General features: G+C 40.1%; 1 protein-coding gene across 5 annotated transcripts in view; it reads right to left on the reverse strand.

Moving 5' to 3' along the window:
* Positions 1-21010, reverse strand: part of CNOT2 (CCR4-NOT transcription complex subunit 2) — a 151990-nt gene that overhangs the window by 105262 nt on the left and 25718 nt on the right. For 3 of the 5 annotated variants that reach the window (XM_077832874.1, XM_077832864.1, XM_077832881.1), the window contains exon 2: positions 682-754. The exons of the other annotated variants lie outside the window; for them this stretch is intronic. The gene's annotated coding sequence lies outside the window, so the exon portion shown is untranslated. The remainder of the gene's footprint in view (positions 1-681; positions 755-21010) is intronic. 5 annotated transcript variants of the gene reach the window in all.

Consider the following 21010-nt stretch of genomic DNA (forward strand, 5'->3'; position numbering starts at 1 on the left):
CAAAGGAATCCAATAAAATATTTGCAAACTCGACAATATTAATTTGAAAAAGCTTTAGTTCACGTTTTGAGTTTGTTTTGGAAGAGGGTAAAGAAAACATCTTTAAAAAGGAATGTAAGGCTTATCTATTTTCTGTGCATACTGCTGTTCATAACCAGATTGGTGGTTTCTTAACAGAAATTATTATTAGCAATAAAGAGTATTACAGAGACAATTACAAACTGGAAAAGAAACCTTTTATTATTTAAATGAAGCCCATTACATTCAGCTACCCTAAATATAGAAAAATATCAGATAAATCAAGGAAGTCTAGTCCTGTCATAACTTATTAGGAAATTCACATTCTAGATTTTAAATACTAGAAAGTCAAAAAGAAGAGTCTAGTTTCTGTACAAGTATTAAATAAAAATATTTGCCAAGTGAAAAGGGTACACAAGGAAATAAACATCACATACACAATATTCTGAAGAACTTTCTATAGTCTCATTTAACAAATGTAAATTTGAAGATAGCTAATTGACAACATTAATACACTTCGGATAAGCCTTCCTCATCATTTCATTATGGAATCCATCATACAGTACTTTTAAAGCACAATATCTTTCATTCTGAAGCCTATTCCATTATAGTGGAAGTCCTTCCTAGAAGAACCTTGAGCACACCAGGAAAATATCTACCTACCTAAACACTGTACTTTTGCCCATTAAATTTTTGTCTCTGCTGAAGAAAGCAAACTTTGACTGAAGAACACTTCCTGTAAATGAAGTAGATTAATAAAGTTATTAGTAAGGATACATTGAGACCCTGAGCAAGACAGACAGTTCATTGTTTGGTAAGTTTACAAAAAAAAAACAATTAAAAAAATCGTTCTTAGTTCACATTTTTACATGACTGTAAAGTTTCTTGGGTGGGAAAAAAGGGAGCATTAGTAGTTTAAAACTAAAAGAACTAAATGTAATAAAAGCATTAACTACAGTATATTAAATTCTTGCTAAGAATTTCTTAAATGTACAAACTTTAACATTTTATAGAGTAAGAAACAAAGCCTGTCAAAACTTCACCAAAACATATCGTTTAGACAATACCAGTAAATATTCTTGAACCTAAAGAAAAACTAAGACAGACTTTTCTGGAAAGAACACATACTGGAAATAAAATCTAGTACTAAACCATAAGAAAACAATAGATTTTATATTTATAATGCATTGTATTATTTTTTGCTTCTACTGTCTTCTTTTGGGAGGCTTCTATTCTCTCCTAGCCCCTCTCTATTACTGCACCTTACAGGGCAGGCACTCACCCCCAACCCCCATCTACTACTGCACCTTAGAGGAAATTTGGCATCCTCAGCTGATGAAATAAAATGATTCCAAACAGCCCTGAGAGCAGAATGCAAGCAAATGCTAGGCTTATCATATATCAATAATAATAGTTTTTAGAGATAATACACAGGGGGAAAAAAGTCAGTGAAGACAGCAGGAGAGGTCAAACTGTGCTTCCAGATCCAAGGGGACAGTGGAAAGAGGAGCAGGCCTCCAAATCAGCTTTGTTTGACTGAGTGAGATCATGGAAGGAAAATCAAAGCCAATAGAGAAAGAATTTTTTTAAATTACAGCATGAAAAATTAGGAGGGAAAGGGACCCTCTTGGATTGTAATCTCTTTGGAAACTTTGTCAGTACTTGAATTGGACACATCCATGGAAAACCCAAGTGGTGCAGGATGTGGTACTGACATAGTAGGATCCACCCTGACCTGTGACTCAGTACAGTATTCTAGGGCATTGTGCTGATGAAGGACTATCTTCTGGATGAGATGTAAAAGTTACAGGTTTTGCATGGAAGAGTATATGGCACTTTTCATACAGTTAAGGTGTTACCCAAGCTGGGAGGTAGCCATAGCAGCAAAGGTTAACTGTTCTGTATAACAAAATTCTTAAAGTTATTTTTCACTTTCCCTCCTACAAGTATGTAGGAAAGGTTGTTCTCAGAAGGGCTACATAATTTCCACCACAGAGATGTTAAAGTAAACCTTATACATTTATTCTGTAACTTGGGATCCTTTTGGACTGAAAGGTGCAAGAAAAACGTATTACTATTATACCATGAAGTCTTGATAAGAATGCAAGATACACTAGGTGTTTGTCTCATGAAGACAGTTAAAGCAAGTAGTGCAAGGAGTTGGTCTGGCCTTTGCCCCGTGGGACCCAGGATAGCTGAACTATTGTTGGACCCATGCCCGATGGCAATATCATTTAGCAATTGAGTTAGTACATTTCTTAACATGATTTCTATCTGTATAAAATATTGCTGCAAAGCCGCAATTAAAAAAAAATTTATTGAACTTTGACTTTTCACATAATTAGCTGCACCCTATGGTCACAAGAAACTAAAACCACATATGTAAATTTTTAGTCTTGAACAAGAAGTGTATACAGTTTCAGATACTTGGGGTCATATTTCCATAAAGGTAGAAAAAATTAACACATCTAGAGATTCCACTAAGGCCTGTCTACAGTGGGGGGTTGGGGGGGGGGGAGACGAGGGGAAAAAATCGATCTAAGTTATGCAACTTCAGCTATGTGAATAACGTAGCTGAAGTCGACATACTTAGATCTACTTACTGCGGTGTCTTCACTGCAGTAGGTCAACTGCTGACGCTCCCCCATTGACTCCTATGCTTCTCGCTCCAGTGGAGTACCGGAGTTGAGAGGAGAGCGCTTGGAGGTCGATTTATCGCGTCTTCACTAGACGCAGTAAATCGACCTCCCCCCCACTGGATCGATCGCTCCAGAGGTAAGTGTAGACATGCCCTCAATAAAGATTCCATTGCAGCTGTGACCCAAATATTGAGAATACACGACCCCAAAACCTACTGGAACTAAAATTGTAAAACTACAGGATTACTTGAGGAAATTCAGAACAAAATGTTCCACTGTTTGTAACTAAGAAGCGCATTACAGATTTGCTCTTCAATTTTGCTAATGTTGAGGCTGCATCAAAGATTTAATTATAAATTACATTGTTACATTCCAATTTATCTCCTGGTTTAACTGACTGTTGCCTCTATAGCTGGCATAGGTTTTTTTGTGGGAGTGTTCACCACACTTTTTAAATAGGTGTACATAATTAACCAAAACAGCAAAAAAAAAATTCTTTAAAAATCTAAATTTTTCCAAGATAGGCAATAACTATCATATTCACTAAAACACAGTGTCCCTCTTCCAAAATAATCTACAATCCTGTGAATAGATGTTAACCTTTGAGAATGCTCAGTTTGGTTGTTCAGGAATTATCTTCATTGCTGTTAAAGTCCATAGGATTTCTTCCCCATTCCCACTTATTTTTACAGATTCAGACCACAATGCTACAGATTATAGCCATCGTAATCTGGAGAGAAAAAGAAGAAACTTTCCTTTATAGGTTTCAGAGTAACAGCCGTGAGTTTGTGTGTGTATGGGGGTGGGAGGGTGAGAAAACCTGGATTTGTGCTGGAAATGGCCCACCTTGATTATCATGCACATTGTAGGGAGAGTGGTCACTTTGGATAAGCTATTACCAGCAGGAGAGTGAGTTTGTGTGTGTGGATTTTGGAGGGGGGTGAGGGAGTGAGAGGACCTGGATTTGTGCAGGAAATGGCCCACCTTGATTATCATACACATTGTGAAGAGAGTGGTCACTTTGGATGGGCTATTACCAGCAGGAGAGTGAGTTTGTGTGTGTGGGGGTGGAGGGTGAGAAAACCTGGATTTGTGCTGGAAATGGCACAACTTGATGATCACTTTAGATAAGCTATTACCAGCAGGACAGTGGGGTGGGAGGAGGTATTGTTTCATGGTCTCTGTGTGTATATAATGTCTTCTGCAGTTTCCACGGTATGCATCCGATGAAGTGAGCTGTAGCTCACGAAAGCTCATGCTCAAATAAATTGGTTAGTCTCTAAGGTGCAGAGACAAACAAGATGTACTCCTTCTTAAGGGCTCAGTGTGCGCACTCTCTGCATTACTCCTGTCCTGACCAATCCAAAGGAAAGAAAAAAAAAGTGTATTTTTAGCAAAGAGAACTAAAAAATATATTCATTCAGTTAATGTAGTACTCTAATTCCATTTCACTTCACCCGATTACCATTTTCTCTTGCATGTTAAAAGACAATTCCTTGAGTCAGTTGAGTTGCCTACAGGGGCAACGTTCTGCAATGCCATGCAAATAACCCAGATTCAGTTCCTCTAATCCAGGGGTGGCCAAATTCACTGACTCTCTAAGCCACATACAACAATCTTCAGAAGTTGGAGAGCCGGGGCACACCTGCCAGGGCTCAGGGCTTCAGACCCATAGAAGGCGCCTGGGCTTGGGTTTTCAGCCCCGCTCCTGCTGAAGCCTCAAACCCCGGCAGGTGCCCCCGAGAGGGCTGACACCTCAAGACCCCTCTCCTACCCCCACCCCCACCACCCTGCTGCAAGGCAGAGGTCCTGAGCTCCCCGCCCCCCCCACCCAGTCTGGTTGGTGGAGAATGGGGGCGGGGGGAGGAGACGCACTTTAATGGTAAAAGAGCCACAGTTTGGACATCCCTGCACTAATCTCTCACTTCCTAAAAGTATAAACTGACTGCACTGAAGAGGCATCACTTTCAGTTCTGGTGGTGGAAAAATGCCTTGTGCCACTATATTATGACCCTCTCATCGATTAAAAAACAGCACTGACGACCTTCTAAAGCACTCCGATTTAGTCATGCTTGGATGGAGCAGGACTGAGACCTCAATTTAGTAGCAAGACCAAGCTCTGACAGGTATAAAGACAAAGCCCCCTCTCACCCCATCCCTCAATTAAAAAAAGAAAAAACTAGTCAAGCACATCCCAGTTCCTCTTATCAAAAAAAGAACACAAATACACTATTCTGTTGAAACACTTCAGTAAAAAAGAGGTTCTGTTTTGTCAATGCAACCAATTTTTACTTGAATTTTAAAACATGATTTCACTAAGGTATCAGCAAATTAAATTATATGAATCAATGAAAAGAATAGCATATATCAATACTAATCCACTTTACAAGAAAAAATTAAAACATTCTATGCTGAAACAGTACTTCAAATCTACCTCCGACAGTCTAAAAGTATTCTGAACTTTTTTCCAACAGTTCTATTACAAATTTATTACCTTCAGCTTAATTTCAGGAGCATTTTGAGGTCAAATTTGGTCTATCATGTAGATTTTGTAAATCTAATTTTACTAAGTATTTCAATTTTATTTATGCAGTTTCAACAATAATTTGGTGTCTGCCATCAAACAATGCAACACTATTAGAATGTAAGAAAATAAAGTTTGGCTACGGAGTATAAACAAAAGTGAAATTTGCTAATCTGCATTGCTTAATATGCGAGAAATGTAAATGAAGAGACAGTACAGCAAAATGTGGTTTAAAACTGACATTTTAAAAATATATTTACACTTTTTAAAAAAAAGTTATTTTAACCTGGCCATTCCTCTTTGAAATGTTTTTTTAAATGCATTTTTCAATTTTCAAAGAATATTGTTACAAAAATATAGAAAGATTTTACATATATGTTAGCAACTGCATCTTTCTTTGTTTGTAATAATTTCTCTGACAGAATCACTTCAGAAATATTACACAGTTGCCCAAAAGAGATCCTTGAATTAAAATAAATTGCAATGCTGAGGAGATATGATTGGCCTAGTGGCTGTTCCTATCCTTATCCTAGTTTAACACAAGCTAACAGAAGATAATATTATTGAATAGCATAGTGGAAATTTGGAAACTTAAGTTATGTCTACACTAGCACTTTTGTTGGTCAGGAGTGTGGGGGAAAAAAACCACATCTCTGACTGACAAAAGTTTCGCCGACAAAAAGCTCCAGTGTGGACAGTGCTATGTTGGCAAGAGAAGTCTCCCACAGACAAAATAGCTAGCACGGCTTGTTGGGGGTGGTTTAATTATACCAGCAGCAGAGCTCTCTCCTACCAGCAAAGAGTGGTTATACAGGAGACCTTACAGCATTGCAGCTGTAAGGTCTGTACTGCAGACATAGCCTTAGAAAATAAGTCATCCTAGTCTTCAGAAAAGCAACTTGAACAGCAGTAAGTGGATGTAATAGCTTCTATTAGAGTCAAATATACAGTAAGCCAAAATACAAAAAATGAAACAGATGTTGAATCCTAAGGTTTCATATATGATAAAAGACAACTGGAAAGTATTTTAGCATCTATAGAATAAAGTCATTGTCAACATAAATATGGGGGGAGGGGTGAAAACTACATTATGTCATCATCTTACATTAAAAAGATTTTTGAAATATTTTTCATTTGTGCCAATTTTCCTTTTTGCTCTTCATTGAGATTTGATAATGAAAGGGTCAGTTTCATTTTTACTTATCATGCATCAATGCAATGTTCACATCTGCATTTTTAACACAGAATAAGAACATTTAAATATCCTCTCCAAAAAGTATTTCTTTCAAAGGCCTTTTTTTCCTGCATCCTCATCCATCAATCCAGATTGATGGATTGTTTCTTCTGTTCTGAGAGCAAGCAGCAGTGAATCACAGAACTTTCATTTCTGGCATCTTCCTTTCCATTCAGTCATGCTCATGTACTGCTAAACCCTAACAGAGACTTCCGCAGTTTCCAACACAAAAATCTGTCGATGATTAATAGACAGCCTCAACAAATAATTATTGTTATAGCAGATAGTTCAAGGATGAACTGTTTACACACAAAAATGCAGATCAGAATAGGCAGCTGGGAATATAAGAAAGTAACGAAGCATCTGTGCAAGTAGTAAATTCTTTTACTCTCAGTTCACCCAAACATATGATTGATAGCAAGCTCTGAGAGAAAGGGGCAGCATCTAGAAGGGAACAGATGTCATCATGAGAAACATCAGTCGATAGTGTTTGTGCAAGAAAGTAGGATGACCACAACGCTATCCTACATACTACACCACTTGAAACCTTTCCACCCAGTACAGTGATATTTATGGAACAGGCTCAGCAATGAAGAGGAAAAGAGTACCTCTTTGATACGACGACTCAGAGATACATAATAAAGTCTATCTGTTGCAGAGCATTCTTTAGAGACCCTTGACCTCACAGAATAGAACAATGATTTTCAGAGGATCTAAATTTTGGTCAAGACAAAGAAATTTAGGGCCTAGATTTAGAGAGAATACCAGAGTTTCTACTTGTCTGTCACAGGGAAGTAATAATAATGCAATAATCTCAGATTATGAAAAAGGCAGATATCTCCAATGATGGTGCTCACATTTATTCAATACCCTCAGACACATTGTGTTTCCCCTGCATTATACAATAGTCTAGAAGGGCTGTAAGTGGTTACCAGTGGTCAGGATGTAACAATTGGTCCTTAAAGCAGGACATAGCTGACCAGATTTTGGAACAACTAAAATGATTTAGAAAACTGCTTGTATTTCTGGAATCTAGGAAGGAGCCAAAATAACTAGCCTCGAAATAGCATATTTATGGCTAGCTTGTTATACTAAAGGTTGCTGCAACTTCTGCTATAATCGTGAAGAACCTTCAGAAAAGGAGACGGTAGCCCAAACTGGAACATCGGTACTACTGCTATAGGTTCACTACCATTCGTTCTAGATGTCAAGGGCACACTGGGATATTAAAATTGGCATCCCGCAGGTCCAAATTATACACAAAAGGAAGATCAAGAAGGGAAAGCAACCTGAACTCTGAACTTACTTGCTATCAGAAGTCTCTCTTTTTAGTCATTTTAAGATTTAAAATTAACTTTTTTATATTTCATCTAAAATTGCAGGAGTGTGAATACAATAGGAAACTTGTTCTCCACTCTGAAATATTCAACATCTACAGAGAAAGAACAGGGAACTATTTTCACTTTATTTACAAGTTAATAAAAAATGGATAATTTTATTGTTAATCAATTTGAACACCTCCCTAAAGTCAGCATCAAAAATTCTCTGATTTTCTTCTATTCTGTTTGACAAAAATATATTGGTATTTATTTTGAATACAGCTAACGTGTACATAGAGCCTTACAACAAAAATCTCTGTATGCATGCATGCATCAGTGGAGGACTGCATAGTCCAAGGAAAGGGAAATTTGTCTTACCTGAATATTTTTCCCCCTAAGTGACCAAGTTCACCAATGTCCTCACTACTGATTTTTGTCCCACACAGCTGAAATGGTTGTAAGACCTTACAACCATGGGCTGAGCCTCAAGTAGGACACACCATTTCAACTCATTGCCAGAAAACTATTTCCACAGTTAAACTTGCATACTGAGGCTTTGCCCTAAAATATAACAGAACACTGTTTTTTAAAAACTTAACTATAATCATGAAAATTTCCTTCTTTCCTTCTCAGTTAAAGCAGGGTCAGACTGGTTGCAGTGATCTTTGAGAAGACATTATTAGAGGAAGTTCTAATCTCTCTTTCAAAAGCATATCCTCACAACAGAAAAATGATTAAGTATAAAAACTGGATGAAATGGGAATGCTATTAACATAAAATACAAACAAACAAAACCACAAAACTTTCGAGCACAGCATGCAGAACACTCCATCCAAACCACATAATTCAAGGTAAGCAATCTAATTGTAAGTACTTATGTCTCAGTAAACCATTTGCATAAAGCTAAAAGCTGTCAGGTAATTTTTAAAGCTAGGATTTTATAAGGTCAACCATCAAGGCTGAGGAGGTAGAATTTAACAGCAGTAATGAGGTAGTTTCATGTTTCTGAGATTTGTTTGCAAATAACTGTCCAAGTGTCAGCTGTCACCTGATGGGGCAAAAGATGTTTAACACTGAGATGTGAATGGATGCGTAGCTAGCATTTACACTGTCCACAATGCTCATCTACTGTCATCTGACTGGTTCAGCAAAGTCTTAAAATGTTCTGAATTAGACATTTGTTGGAAAAAGAGGAAGTGTGCCCAATACCCTAGATTCTGACAGATTTGTTTCCAAGCTTCGTCCCTCAGAGAAATTCCCATTTCATATTTTTCCTCCCCTGGATAAATGGGTAACAGACACGATTTAACTACTGTTAATAAACATTAGCCTGGGCATCTCCTTGCTCTGGAGCCAAAATCTTGATTGGGAAGGGAACCAAACTGAGCATGGCTTTAACAGCACATTCAGTTTTCAAGCTCATAGAGAATTGAAATTGGGGAAATAAAAATAAATTCTGAGAGAAGACTGAAATGAATCCTTTCTTGATTAGCTCTGAAATTATGTAACGTTTTAAGAAAGATGAAAAGTCTCCACATCCTCCTTCAATCGCAGAATGAAAACAGAATTTAGTATCTACCCTCACAATAAGACAAAGATAATAGTCACACGCTCCAGGAAGAGCAACCTTGGATTGTGCTCTTAATGCTGGGTGAGGTTGCAAAACATTTTCACACCATACAGACCCCATTATGATCACACTTTAATAACAGGCTAATGGGTTTTCACGTGGTATTCCTTCTCAGGGCTTGTCTACACTGGCAATTTACAGCACTGAAACTTTCTCGCTCAGGGATTGAAAAATCACCCCCCTGAGCACAGTAAGTTTCAGTGCTGTAAAGCACCAGTGTAGACAGTGCACTCTGTTTTCACTGATGTGTTAAATCAGATGTTAACTGAGTCATGGTACATACCAAAATGATACTTTGTCCAAACGGATGTTAAAATGTTTCTCTTAAGTGTTCTATGTATTCTTCTTTGCCCATAAGGAATGGTGTGTGTATGTACTGCCTTGGCCTGATCCACTCTGTAAATCTGCATATTGTTAACTATTGTGTGTGTGTTTATAGAACACATACCAGCTGGATCATTTTGTTGCTTTACCATCTCTCCTTCATAGATGCACATTTTAATTCCACCAAGCTCTCCTCTCCCAAGAGCTAATACTATACGGTGGAATAAGAACTTTTGCTTTATAAAATTCAGATGTAACAAGCCTTTCAACTGACTAATAAAAAAATGGGAAAAAGCTGTGGACTAAATTATCTAGTTCAGAAATACATTTTCAAATTTAATGCAGCTTCAATCTTATGCCATTTTAGAGTCAGAGAGTTTAAAGCTAGAAGGGAGCACCAGCATCTAGTCCTGTATATCACAAACCACCAACCACCATTCAGCACCCACACACTAAATTCAACAACCAAACTTACAGCCTCCAGGAGACTAAACTATTCTATGCCACAGGCAGAAAATAAGAAGGACCAAGGGGGCACCAATGCCAGAGCTCCCTGCAATAGTAGAGAACTGACTAAGGATATGTCTTCACTATCCACCGGCTCGGCAGGTAGTGATCGATCCATCGGGGATCAATTTATCGCGTCTCGCCTAGACGTGATAAATCAATCCCCAAATCGACACCTGTACTCCACCTCGGCAGGAGGAGTAAGCAGAATCGACGGGGTAGCCACCGCGGTCAACTTGCCACTGTGAGGACAGCCAGGTAACTCGAACTAAGATACTTCGACTTCAGCTACGCGAATTGCATAGCGGAAGTTGCGTATCTTAGCTTGGAAACACACCCCCCACTCGTTTGGAAACACACACCCCCACTTAGTTTGGAAACACACCCCCCAGCGTAGCCCAGGCCAAAGTGAGATATACCCAGATAATCCCGTCAAAACACCACACACTGCAGAGGAAGGCAAAAACAAAACAAAGCAAAAACAAAAAACTTAAGGTCACTGCTAATCTGTCCTGGGGAGAAATTCCTTCGGCGATCAGACCCTGAGTCTGTGAGGAAGAACCAACCAACCATGCAACTGAAAGTAAGAGTGAGTGAGTGTCCCTGCCATATGGGAGTAAGGGAGGGAAGAGAATTCCTTCCTGACCCCTACTGGTGACTGCTAAAGCCCTGAGGAATGAGATTTTTAGGAACAAAAGACATTAACCAGAAGAGAACCCCAGGACTGCCGAGCCCTGTCCCCCAACATCAGAAGCAATCCTGGCATACAATCCCATTCATAAATTTGTCCAGCTCTCTCAAAACTAATAAGTAGTTTGCCTCCACTACTCCTCCGATGAAGTGAGCTGTAGCTCACGAAAACTTAGGCTCAAATAAATTGGTTAGTCTCTAAGGTGCCACTAGTACTCCTTTTCTTTTTGCGAATGCAGACTAACATGGCTGCTACTCTGAAACCTACTCTTCCTGGGAAGCCATTCCAAAGCCTCACTCCTCTGATGGTTAGAAACCGCCCTCTAATTCCCAGCCTGAATTGGTTTATACTCCTTTGTTCTTGTGCCAACATTGTCCTTCATCTTAAATAGCTCTTCACCCTCTCCAGTGTTTACCCCTCTGCTGTATATATAGAGAGCACTCATACGTGCTCTCAGCCTTCATTTTGCTAGGCTAAACAAGCCAAGCACTTCCAGTCTCCTCTCATAAGCTAGGCCTTCCATTCCCCTGCTCTTCAGGAGTAGCTCTTTTTTGTACCTGTTCCAGTTTGAATTCATCTTCCTTGAACATGAGTGACCAAAATTGTATCAATATTCTAGATCTAGTGCCTTACAGAATGGCATGAATACTTCCCTCTCTACTGAAAACACCTTGCCGGATAAATTCCAGGATCACCTTTGCCTTTTTCATAGCGGCATCACATTGGCGGCTCACACACTTATCTGGTGATTGCCAACACAGCCAGGTCTCTCTTCTTCTCTCATTTCCAACCAATGAGCCCCCAGTTTACGGTAGAAATTCCTATCACTAGACCCTATTATTAGATCAAGACAAGATCAAGTGCATGATCCTGCATTTTGTACTATTGAATTTCTTATTATTTGTTACTCCAGTCTTCGTGGTCATCCAGATCTTTCCGTACAACACCACAATTCTCCTGTGTACTGATGATGCCCTCCAACTCTGTATCTGCAGCAAATTTCATTAGCCCACTCCTAGTTTGTTGGGTAGACATGGCCTAAGCTAAGCTTTTTTCCACCTCAGATATGGAATCTTCCATTTCTCTACACTTATTTCCATCAGCCAACCTGCCTTCATGCCCATGTTCAGTTGTTATTGTTATTGAAAACTAAGGCAAAGTATTAATTTAGTTTTTGGGCCATACCTAAATCATCTTTAAATCTCCTCCCCCATCTCCACTGCACAGTGGCCCAACCTCATCCTTCCTCACTTCCCTTTCCCTTATAACTTAAAATAAAAAAAACTCATTATTTAATTTCCTTGGCAAGAGTTAATTCAGCTTGATTTTTAACAATTCTCATTTTATTCATACATTTAACCTCCAAGATGCAGCATGTTTTGCGATCACGCCTTTTTTCCTTTTCATTTCCTACAGGACCTCTACTTACTGCTAATAACGTTTTCATCTGGTTGGGTGTGCAGCCTTTCCCAGTGTACTGACTCTCTTTTAGTAGTGGTTATTCAGAAACAAACCATCAAATTTAGAGTTGCTAGATTGTAGATTGACTACTAGTCCCCTAGACAGGGCAGGATATTAATTCAGATTTATAATACAATATATACAAAAGAAGCTATTGCATTCAATATTCGATTCTGTACTGACATTTTTATGAAGTTACAGTAACAAGGCCTAAGTTAATTTGTTCAGTACGATAAAGGGAACTTTAGGTTTGATTTATTTTTTAAATAATAAAGCAGTCAACGATATAGGAATCTAAAAAAACAGCAAATTCTAATTCTATCGCTTCCCATGCTAGAATTTTTGGGTCACATTCCACTGATTAGTAAAACTCTTCCTCAAATCTATTATGTTAATAGATTGTAGTCTAGGATTATCACAAATATTTCGAATTTTCAATTCAACTTATTTCATAGATATTTCTGATAGACCAATATGCCTTTGGCTTTTAGGAAAGCCTTTAAAAGCATCCAGGCCAGATCATGCAATCAATTAAGCTGAACTCACCATAACTAACAAAAAGTTATATTTAAAACACAACACCACCACAATTTCACCCATTGTTTTTATTGAACTGTGAATTTGCCTCTGCTCACTGGACTATCACGGTTACTTGGTGAATATTCTAACTCTTGGCACCTCTCTGTTACCTCAGATAGGAAACTAGAGACAGAGTGTCTGACATAAGTGTTATCTTTGAGGAAGTTATATCAACTGCTTTAATTGTAGAAAGGAAAAGGAGAAAAGATCTTATTTGCCTTCCACCAGAAGGAAGGAAGGAATTCCCCGCTGTAAGACTTTTGGATATGGAGGCTACAAAGAATATTGCTTTTGTACTAGGCCTCCTGCCACTTATGGCAGTTGTCATTTTATAACAGGTTTTATGGTTTAAGGGTCTCTTCATAAATGAAGGTTACTTCTAACTGAGATTCTTCGAGATAGCTCTGCATATTCACTTATGGGTACTGCACCACCTTATGGTGCCTTACGTGGAACCTTCTTCTAGCATTTTAAACTGGAGAACTCTCACCCCCCTCCTTCCCCTCAGTATCATTGATGTACTGAAGGTGAGGCTATATAGGAGGAGGAGCACCTACCCCCCACAGTTCCTTCCAGTGCAAAGCCAGAGACACAGAATAAACAAGGGCTCAGAGAGTAGGGAAGATGGGTAAGAAGTGCAAATATGAAGAGTTACCTCGAAGAATCTCAAGTTACAAGTTCATTTCTTCTTTGACAAGCTTCGCATATTCCCCACTTATGGGACAGACTGATGATTAATGCAGAAAAGTGACCTAGAGGCAGAAGAAACAGAGCCCTAATTGAATAGACACTGCAGCAACACTTTACCAAATACAGGGTGTGCTCTAGAGGCCAAATCCAAACAATAGCACTTAGTGAAAGTGTGCACCTAAATTCAGGTTGCAGCCCTGCAAATTTCAACAACTGGTATCTGCCTAAGACAAGCAAAGTAAATAGTCACCACTCTTGTGGAATGTGGTCAAACCAAAGCTGGCACAGAACCTTCTTCTAGCATGTAATGTTCAGCAATACATTGTTTAACCCATAAGGATATAATCTGGGAAGAAAAACAAAAACAATTGAATGGTTTGTGTGGTATCTTACACTAATAATAGCACTTAGTGAAGGGGAGGGATAGCTCACTGGTTTGAGCATTGGCCTGCTAAACCCAGGGTTGCGAGTTCAATCCTTGAGGGGGCCATTTAGGGATCTGGGGCAAAAATTGGGAATTGGTCCTGCTTTGAGCAGGGGGTTGGACTAGATGACCTCCTGAGGTCCCTTCCAACCCTGATATTCTATGATTCTATGAACAAACTCACTCAACAATCTACGAAAACACTTAGTTCCATCTCAATAATTAGCAAGGGTCCTTCTTGCATCCACAGTACATAGAACATACTCCCTCTTATTAGAATGAGGTTTAGCAAAAATAAATTGGCAAATTAATAAATCTGATTAATGTGAAAATCAGACACCAATTTAGGAAAGAGCCTGCGATCAAATCTGAGAACTAATTTGTCTTTATGAAAAGAAGTGAAAGCTGGATCAGCTATAAAGGTATTTGACTCACTCAAATCTGCTGACCGACATCATGTCAATATTGAAGGCTGTCTTGATAAGTGATAGAGAGTACACTTGGCCAAGAGTTCAAAGGGCCATTTTACCAGCATGGTCAACACCAAATTGAGATCCTTAACCGGGGGACATTCATTTGATAAACCTTTTGATCGAACAATGAAAAAACAAACAGTGATCTCCCATTAACTAAAAGTATAATATGCTGAACTGGCTGCCAAATGAACTTTTACCAGTGAGTTACATAACCCTGGGACTAAGTACGTTAAGTATTCCAGAACACAAAGAATGGAAGTAGACTGAGGAGAAATCAGGTTTTTTCCTTCATCCCTCCCTGAAATCTGGTCCACTTTAAATGGTAACCATTTCTAGTGGACTGTTTTCTAGAATTTTAGTGTGTCCTGCAGAAATAAAGAACATGACTGCTCAAGAACAGACAGCATCAAGGTCCAATCGCCCAAGCTGGTCAGGTGAAGAGACTGTGGGTCTAGGTGAAAGACCTCGCCCTCCTGCTAAAACAGTAGGTCTGGTGACAGAGGAAGAGATACAAAGACTCTGCTGGACAACTGAAGGAGATGCATAAACCACCATTACCACGGCCAAACTGGGGCAATGAGAAACATCCAAGCCCTGTCCTGGTATATCTCACTCACTAGCTTCTAGATCAACAGAAAGGGAAGAAAAGCATACATGAAACCTTTCCTCCAGTGCAGTAGCACAGCATCAGGCAGGAACAGACTGTACCTGCCAGCTCTGGAACAGAAGAGGAGATACTTTTTGTTGGGCCTCATTGTGAGCAGGTCCACATCTGGTCCATCCCAGCTGGAGAATATGGTCTGAACCGACTGATCCTTTAGAGGCCATTAATGCACTGAGAGCTCTCTCTGCTGAACCAATCTGCAACTACATTGCTTGTCCCTACCAGATGCAGGGCCACAGGGACAGACACCAGGAAGGATACAACAATCCCATAGATTTACAGCCCCTGAACACAGGAGAGCAGAATGAGCACTCCCCTGCTTGTTGGTACAATACATTGCCAATGTATTGTCTGCCATCACCTGCACAACCCTCCTTGTAGGTGATGAAGGAATGACTTAAGGGTCAAATGAACAGCTCTCAGTTACAACACATTTATTTGCAGGGTCTCTTGATAAGACCAATGACCTTGAATTGTCAACTGATTCAGATGAGCCCCCACTGACCCTTGTTTGATGCATCCAACATTACCAGAGACAGGTCCTGGGGTTAAACTGTAAATCTCTGGACAAATTTGTTCTTACTGACCACCATTTCAGGAAGGCTATGATGTTCTGAGGTATGGTGAACAACATATGGATGTTATCCTGACTTGTTCTGTTGACCTGAGATATCTAGTGCTTCCTAGATCTCATTCTCTGACAAGCAAACGGCGTCATGTAAGTAACGGCTGCCATCAGACCCTAGAAGTATTTCACTCTCTGAGTGGAACCCTATAGAATCTTTAATAGATACTGGCTCATCTTGAGAAACCTATCATCTGATAGAAAAGTTCTGCCTTCCACAAAGTCCAGTACAGAACCTACAAAGGGAATCCATTGAGTAGGACAGATAATTGACCTAAAAAGAAATTAGTTGTAAAAAAACAAAATGGCTTAACAGATCCTCACATACATTAGCCTTCAATAGCCAAGGGTAATGAAAATACCCTGATTTCTCAAATGAGCTGCTACCACAGAGAGGCATTTTGTATACATTCTGGGTGTGTGGAGGAGCCAAATGGAAGCAGGTTATATTGGAAATGGCATCCAGCCACCAAAATATGGAAGTACTGGTGATAAGCATTAGAAATTGAAATATGAAAATACACATCCTTTAATTCAAGTCACAAATCAACCCATGATCAATAGCAAAGGGATTATGAAGGCTAAAGTTAATATATGGAACCAGGATTTCCAAACCTATGTGTTCGAGTCCCTTAAGCCTGTATTGGACAAATATACACCGTGTTCCTTCTGTAACAGGAATAAAAGCCATGACACCACAGAGATTCAGGGACTTCTTTGACTGATTCTATCAGGAGCAATTTTTCTACTTCTGAAAGAGAACAGTCTCATGAGAGGGATTCTTAAAGAGGGAAGTATAGGGAAATGGGAGGGGGGACATCTTTTGAATTGTACATAGCACTTTCTATGGTCTCTATAACCCATTGGTTTGACATAATTAGTCTCGATGCTTGTTAAATGCATGATAAAATGACCTAGCTTCTCTCCAAAGAAGAGGGCAGACTGACTGATTCTCAACTCTTGATAGTCTCGCTAAAATTGAGGCTTGCTGTTCCTTAACAAAGAAGTAGGTTATTTAGACCTCAGTTTTAAGGGCCTCTTACTATGTTGGCTCTGGAAAGCTGCTGATACCGTTGGCTTCTCTGATGATGAAAAATAGATGATGAAAACTGGGGATAGGGTCTCTGGTACTGGAAAAACAAAGTGGCAGAGGAAGTCAGACTTTAGAGAGAAGCCTGCAATCTTATGTCCTTTAAATTTTTCCAATAATTTGTCTTTTCGCTGAAAAGGCCCTTCCCTTCATAGGGGAGATCCTCCAACTTAATCTGTGTGTCTAGAGTCAGGGAGGAAAAACAAAACCATGTATGGCATCTGCTGTGACCATCAGGAGGCAATGCTCTGGCAACAGAGTCTGAAGTGTCAAAAGAGGTCCTGAGGGAATGCTGGGCTACATTTTGGCCCTCCACCAATATGGCATTTGGCAGCCTTTTCTTGTCAACTAAATCCTGTAAGGACAAATGTTATCTTTTCCCATAAATGGAACTGGTAGAGGGCCATGACTGCCCGATAATTCACCACCCTAATACCAAGGAACGATGAAGAGTATAGCTGTTTCACCAGTGAATCAATTATTTTCCTTTCTTTATCAGCTAGGGTGGAGTGCAATTATCCAGATTTTGCCCTGTTACTGGCAGCAGCCACTACCAGTGAATGTGGGACCAGGTGGGTATGAAAGTAGGAAACCTCCTCAGAAGGTATCTAATACAACTTATTAGCTTTCTTATGAACAGGCTGACAAGAAACAGGCATGGATCACACAGAGATAGCTGGCTATAGCAAACTATCCAGAAATGGGCAGGGATATTCTATTCCCTGAGGTAGGACCAAGGATATCAGACACCAAGTGAGAAGACTTTTCCACGGGTACTGCAGGAAGATTTAAAGTGGACACCATATTATCCACCAAACTGAGGAACTGTGAAGTGTCTTCAGAAGGAAAGGAGGCAGAGGTCACCCCATGTGTTCATTCAATGCTAAATCAGGTTCATAGTCCATTTCCAAAAACTCCTGCTCAAAGAGGGGAGCAACCTCCTTGGCTCCTTCTTCAGATAACATTTCAGGCATCACTGTCTGCAATGACAACAGATCCAGAGGACGCAGATCTGAGGAGCTCTGGATGGCCAGATTCTTCGCAAAAAAGAGTACCACTCCATCCATGTGGAGGGTAGTTGAAAAAAATTCCTGAGCTGGCCCCCAATAAGGCCATAGACTCTCTTCCCCTACAGTTCCCCACACACCAAACCTGGGGTTCAAAGCTTCTCCAGGCGGGAAGGACCAACTTGACAGATCCCCTGAGAAAAGGTCCCATGACCCCATCCTCTAGAACAGGGGCTGACAACCTTTCAGACGTGGTGTGCCGAGTCTTCATTTATTCACTCTAACTTAAGGTTTTGTGTGCCAGTAATACATTTTAATGTTTTCAGAAAGTCTCCTTCTATAAGTCTATAATATATAACTAAACTATTGTATGTAAAGTAAATAAGGTTTTTAAAATGTTTAAGAAGCTTCATTTAAAATTAAATTAAAATGCAGATCTTATCAGTTTAGTGTGATCCTTGCCCTTGCTTTTCCTTGCCGAGTTTTCCAATGTCTGGTATATATTTGGATACTTTAAGCTGCACACAGGCTTCTGAGTGATCAGTTGTTAACCGGCTCAGAGAGGGACAGAGGACAGATTTCATGTGTGAAAATACCTGTTCACACAGGTATGTGGATCCAAATGCTGAAAGCATTGCAAACGCAATTTTCTTCAAACAGTTAAATTTCACTGGCAGGGACGTCCAGCAGGTCAGAACAGAGGCCCCAGGATCTCACTTGGTAGCTTCAAGTGCACTCTGTAGATCTCCAAACTTTGATGCCCACAATTCTGAGCTTTTTAACTGAACAAGCTGCATTTTGAAATCTTCAACGCCCATCCACTGAAATACAGACAAATCCAAGTTGCTTTTGTTGAACTTTTCAGGTTTAATTAGAAAAGAAAGCATTGGGCCAAATTGCTGGAAATCTTGAAATCTGTCAGAAAATTCTGATTCCAGTACTTGCCTGTACATTCTAATCTCAACATCAAACGCAGCACGCTGTTCCACACGGCTTGATAGTGATGTAAGCAGCAAATCAGGACTTTAAAATATCCTAGTACAATGGTGCTGGAACAAATTTTTAAGGTGGGGGTGCTGAGCTGCGCCCCCTCTTGCCCCTGTCTGCACCCCTCACTGCCCCAGACTGGGGCCAGTGGGCCAAACCTGGGGGGAGGCTGCAGAGCCCTGGGCTGGCGGACGGGACCCCAGGCTGGCAGCAGAGCCCCACAGACAGGTGGCAGAGACCCTGGGGCCGGCGGATGGAATCCCAGGCTGGCAGATGGCCGGCGGCCGGTACCCCAGGACAGCAGTGGAGCTCCTGGGACCGGTGGCCAGGCAGTGAGAGTGCCACTGAAAAATCAGCTTGTGTGCCGCCTTTGGCACGTGTGCCATAGGTTGCCTACCCCTGCTCTAGAAGGAGATATCGTACGGCCACTACTGAATCTAAGAGCTTCCCTTAATTTGGTAACCAGCCTCCAGCCAAAAAGGTACCCTGGAGTGATGAACCACTACTACCTTGGAGTGGAATCCCATATGAGGTGGGTTCACTGAAAACAAAGACACAGATTTCGCCACAAAAGCAGTAAGGGAAGGGTGCAGAGCTATGGGAGTGGACCCCTTACCACATTCTCCCTGACAGGCAGAAAGACACCCCCCCACCCCAAAAAAAACCCATGTTATTTGATTGTTCTTTATTACATACCACTGTCAAACAGCATTTGAATGGGTGTCTTCAAACAGGTTATTTTTCAGGCGAATCCAACAGCTTACCATGAGTTCTCTTTTCTGTGTTCCCTAATCCATTACAGAAGGCAGCTCTAGGAGCAACTACTCTTCACCTATCCTCACAGACAACAATGTTTCAAGACCTGAACTTCTGTCTTCCATGGCTACCCCACAGGCAGCACCTTTTGACTTTCTGGGGAAGCCTTACACTTGCCAGTAATCAAGGGATGACTAAGTTCTACATGCATACTCTCAAGCTGTCATTTGTAAAGGTCTTCATAGTTCATGCTATTTGCTTGGCAAAATATAAACATTTTAAACCAAATAAATAGAGAGTTACAAATGCTGGCAGAATGCTCACGGAACTGGGGTTTAAAAATAATGTTTAAATTAATAGGGTCCTTTCAATTTCAGTATCACCTTTACTTACCTACCAGACCTTCACATCAGAAACCTACGGGTCCTCTGCAACAGCTGATGACATCACAGCCATGTCTTTGCATTGTTCTAGACTGTTGTGAGTGAATTTTAGCAGAAGAAACAAAACCCTAAAATAAGGACTTAAGTAAATTAAGGTGACACTACTTTGCAAATGTTTTGTATTAAAATGTAAAATAAGTATTTGTAATTGTCTGCTCTATACCTATGCTGATTGGGAATCCTAAGTTGGACTTTTCTCACTGCAAAATATATAAGCACATATTTACTTTAGGATTATGTGCTAGATGCCACACACACACACACACACACTGTAGTAAAATTATGGCTATGCTAAAATGCTTTAACTTATATTTGAAAGTCCTTGAGAGCAAATCCTCCTCAAAGTGATTGCCAGCTTCCCTGTGATATGCCTCAGCATGTGCTCTATTGATGATATCACACCCAACATTAATCAGGGCTGGAGAGTGGAAATTGCTTTACCATATTTGCAGATCAAGTACAGACACACAAACCTCCCCAGAGCATATTAAAGAGGCATGAGAAAAACCTTTAGAAGGCTCTGTAATAAGGACAAACGTCATTCCCAAAGTCAAGCCCTATTCACTCCAATATAGATGGATGATTAGTGGGTGTTACTACCAGAATTAAGGCTAGTGGGGCTTGGCCTTCTACCAGAGGGAAATTTGTTTTTTTGTGTTTTTTTTTTTTGTTTTGTTTGTTTTTTTTTTTGAAGAGGACTGCTCTTCAAGGACTTGCAAAACGAGAGGAAACAAAGTTAAAATTTTAAGTGGGATAAAAGGTTTTGTTACCCTATTTACCAGGGAGATTCAGCATCTAATGCTGTTTAGCATGGCTCCAGTTTTCAATTAGACATCTGCCTTCTTTTACAGGCAGACTTTTCTCTCAGTGCGAATTAGGACAAGACATTCTGGTATTATGACCAAACATTACAGGATACAAG

The sequence above is a fragment of the Eretmochelys imbricata genome, chromosome 1 (genome assembly GCF_965152235.1).
Source record: "Eretmochelys imbricata isolate rEreImb1 chromosome 1, rEreImb1.hap1, whole genome shotgun sequence".
NCBI lineage: Eukaryota > Metazoa > Chordata > Testudines > Cheloniidae > Eretmochelys > Eretmochelys imbricata.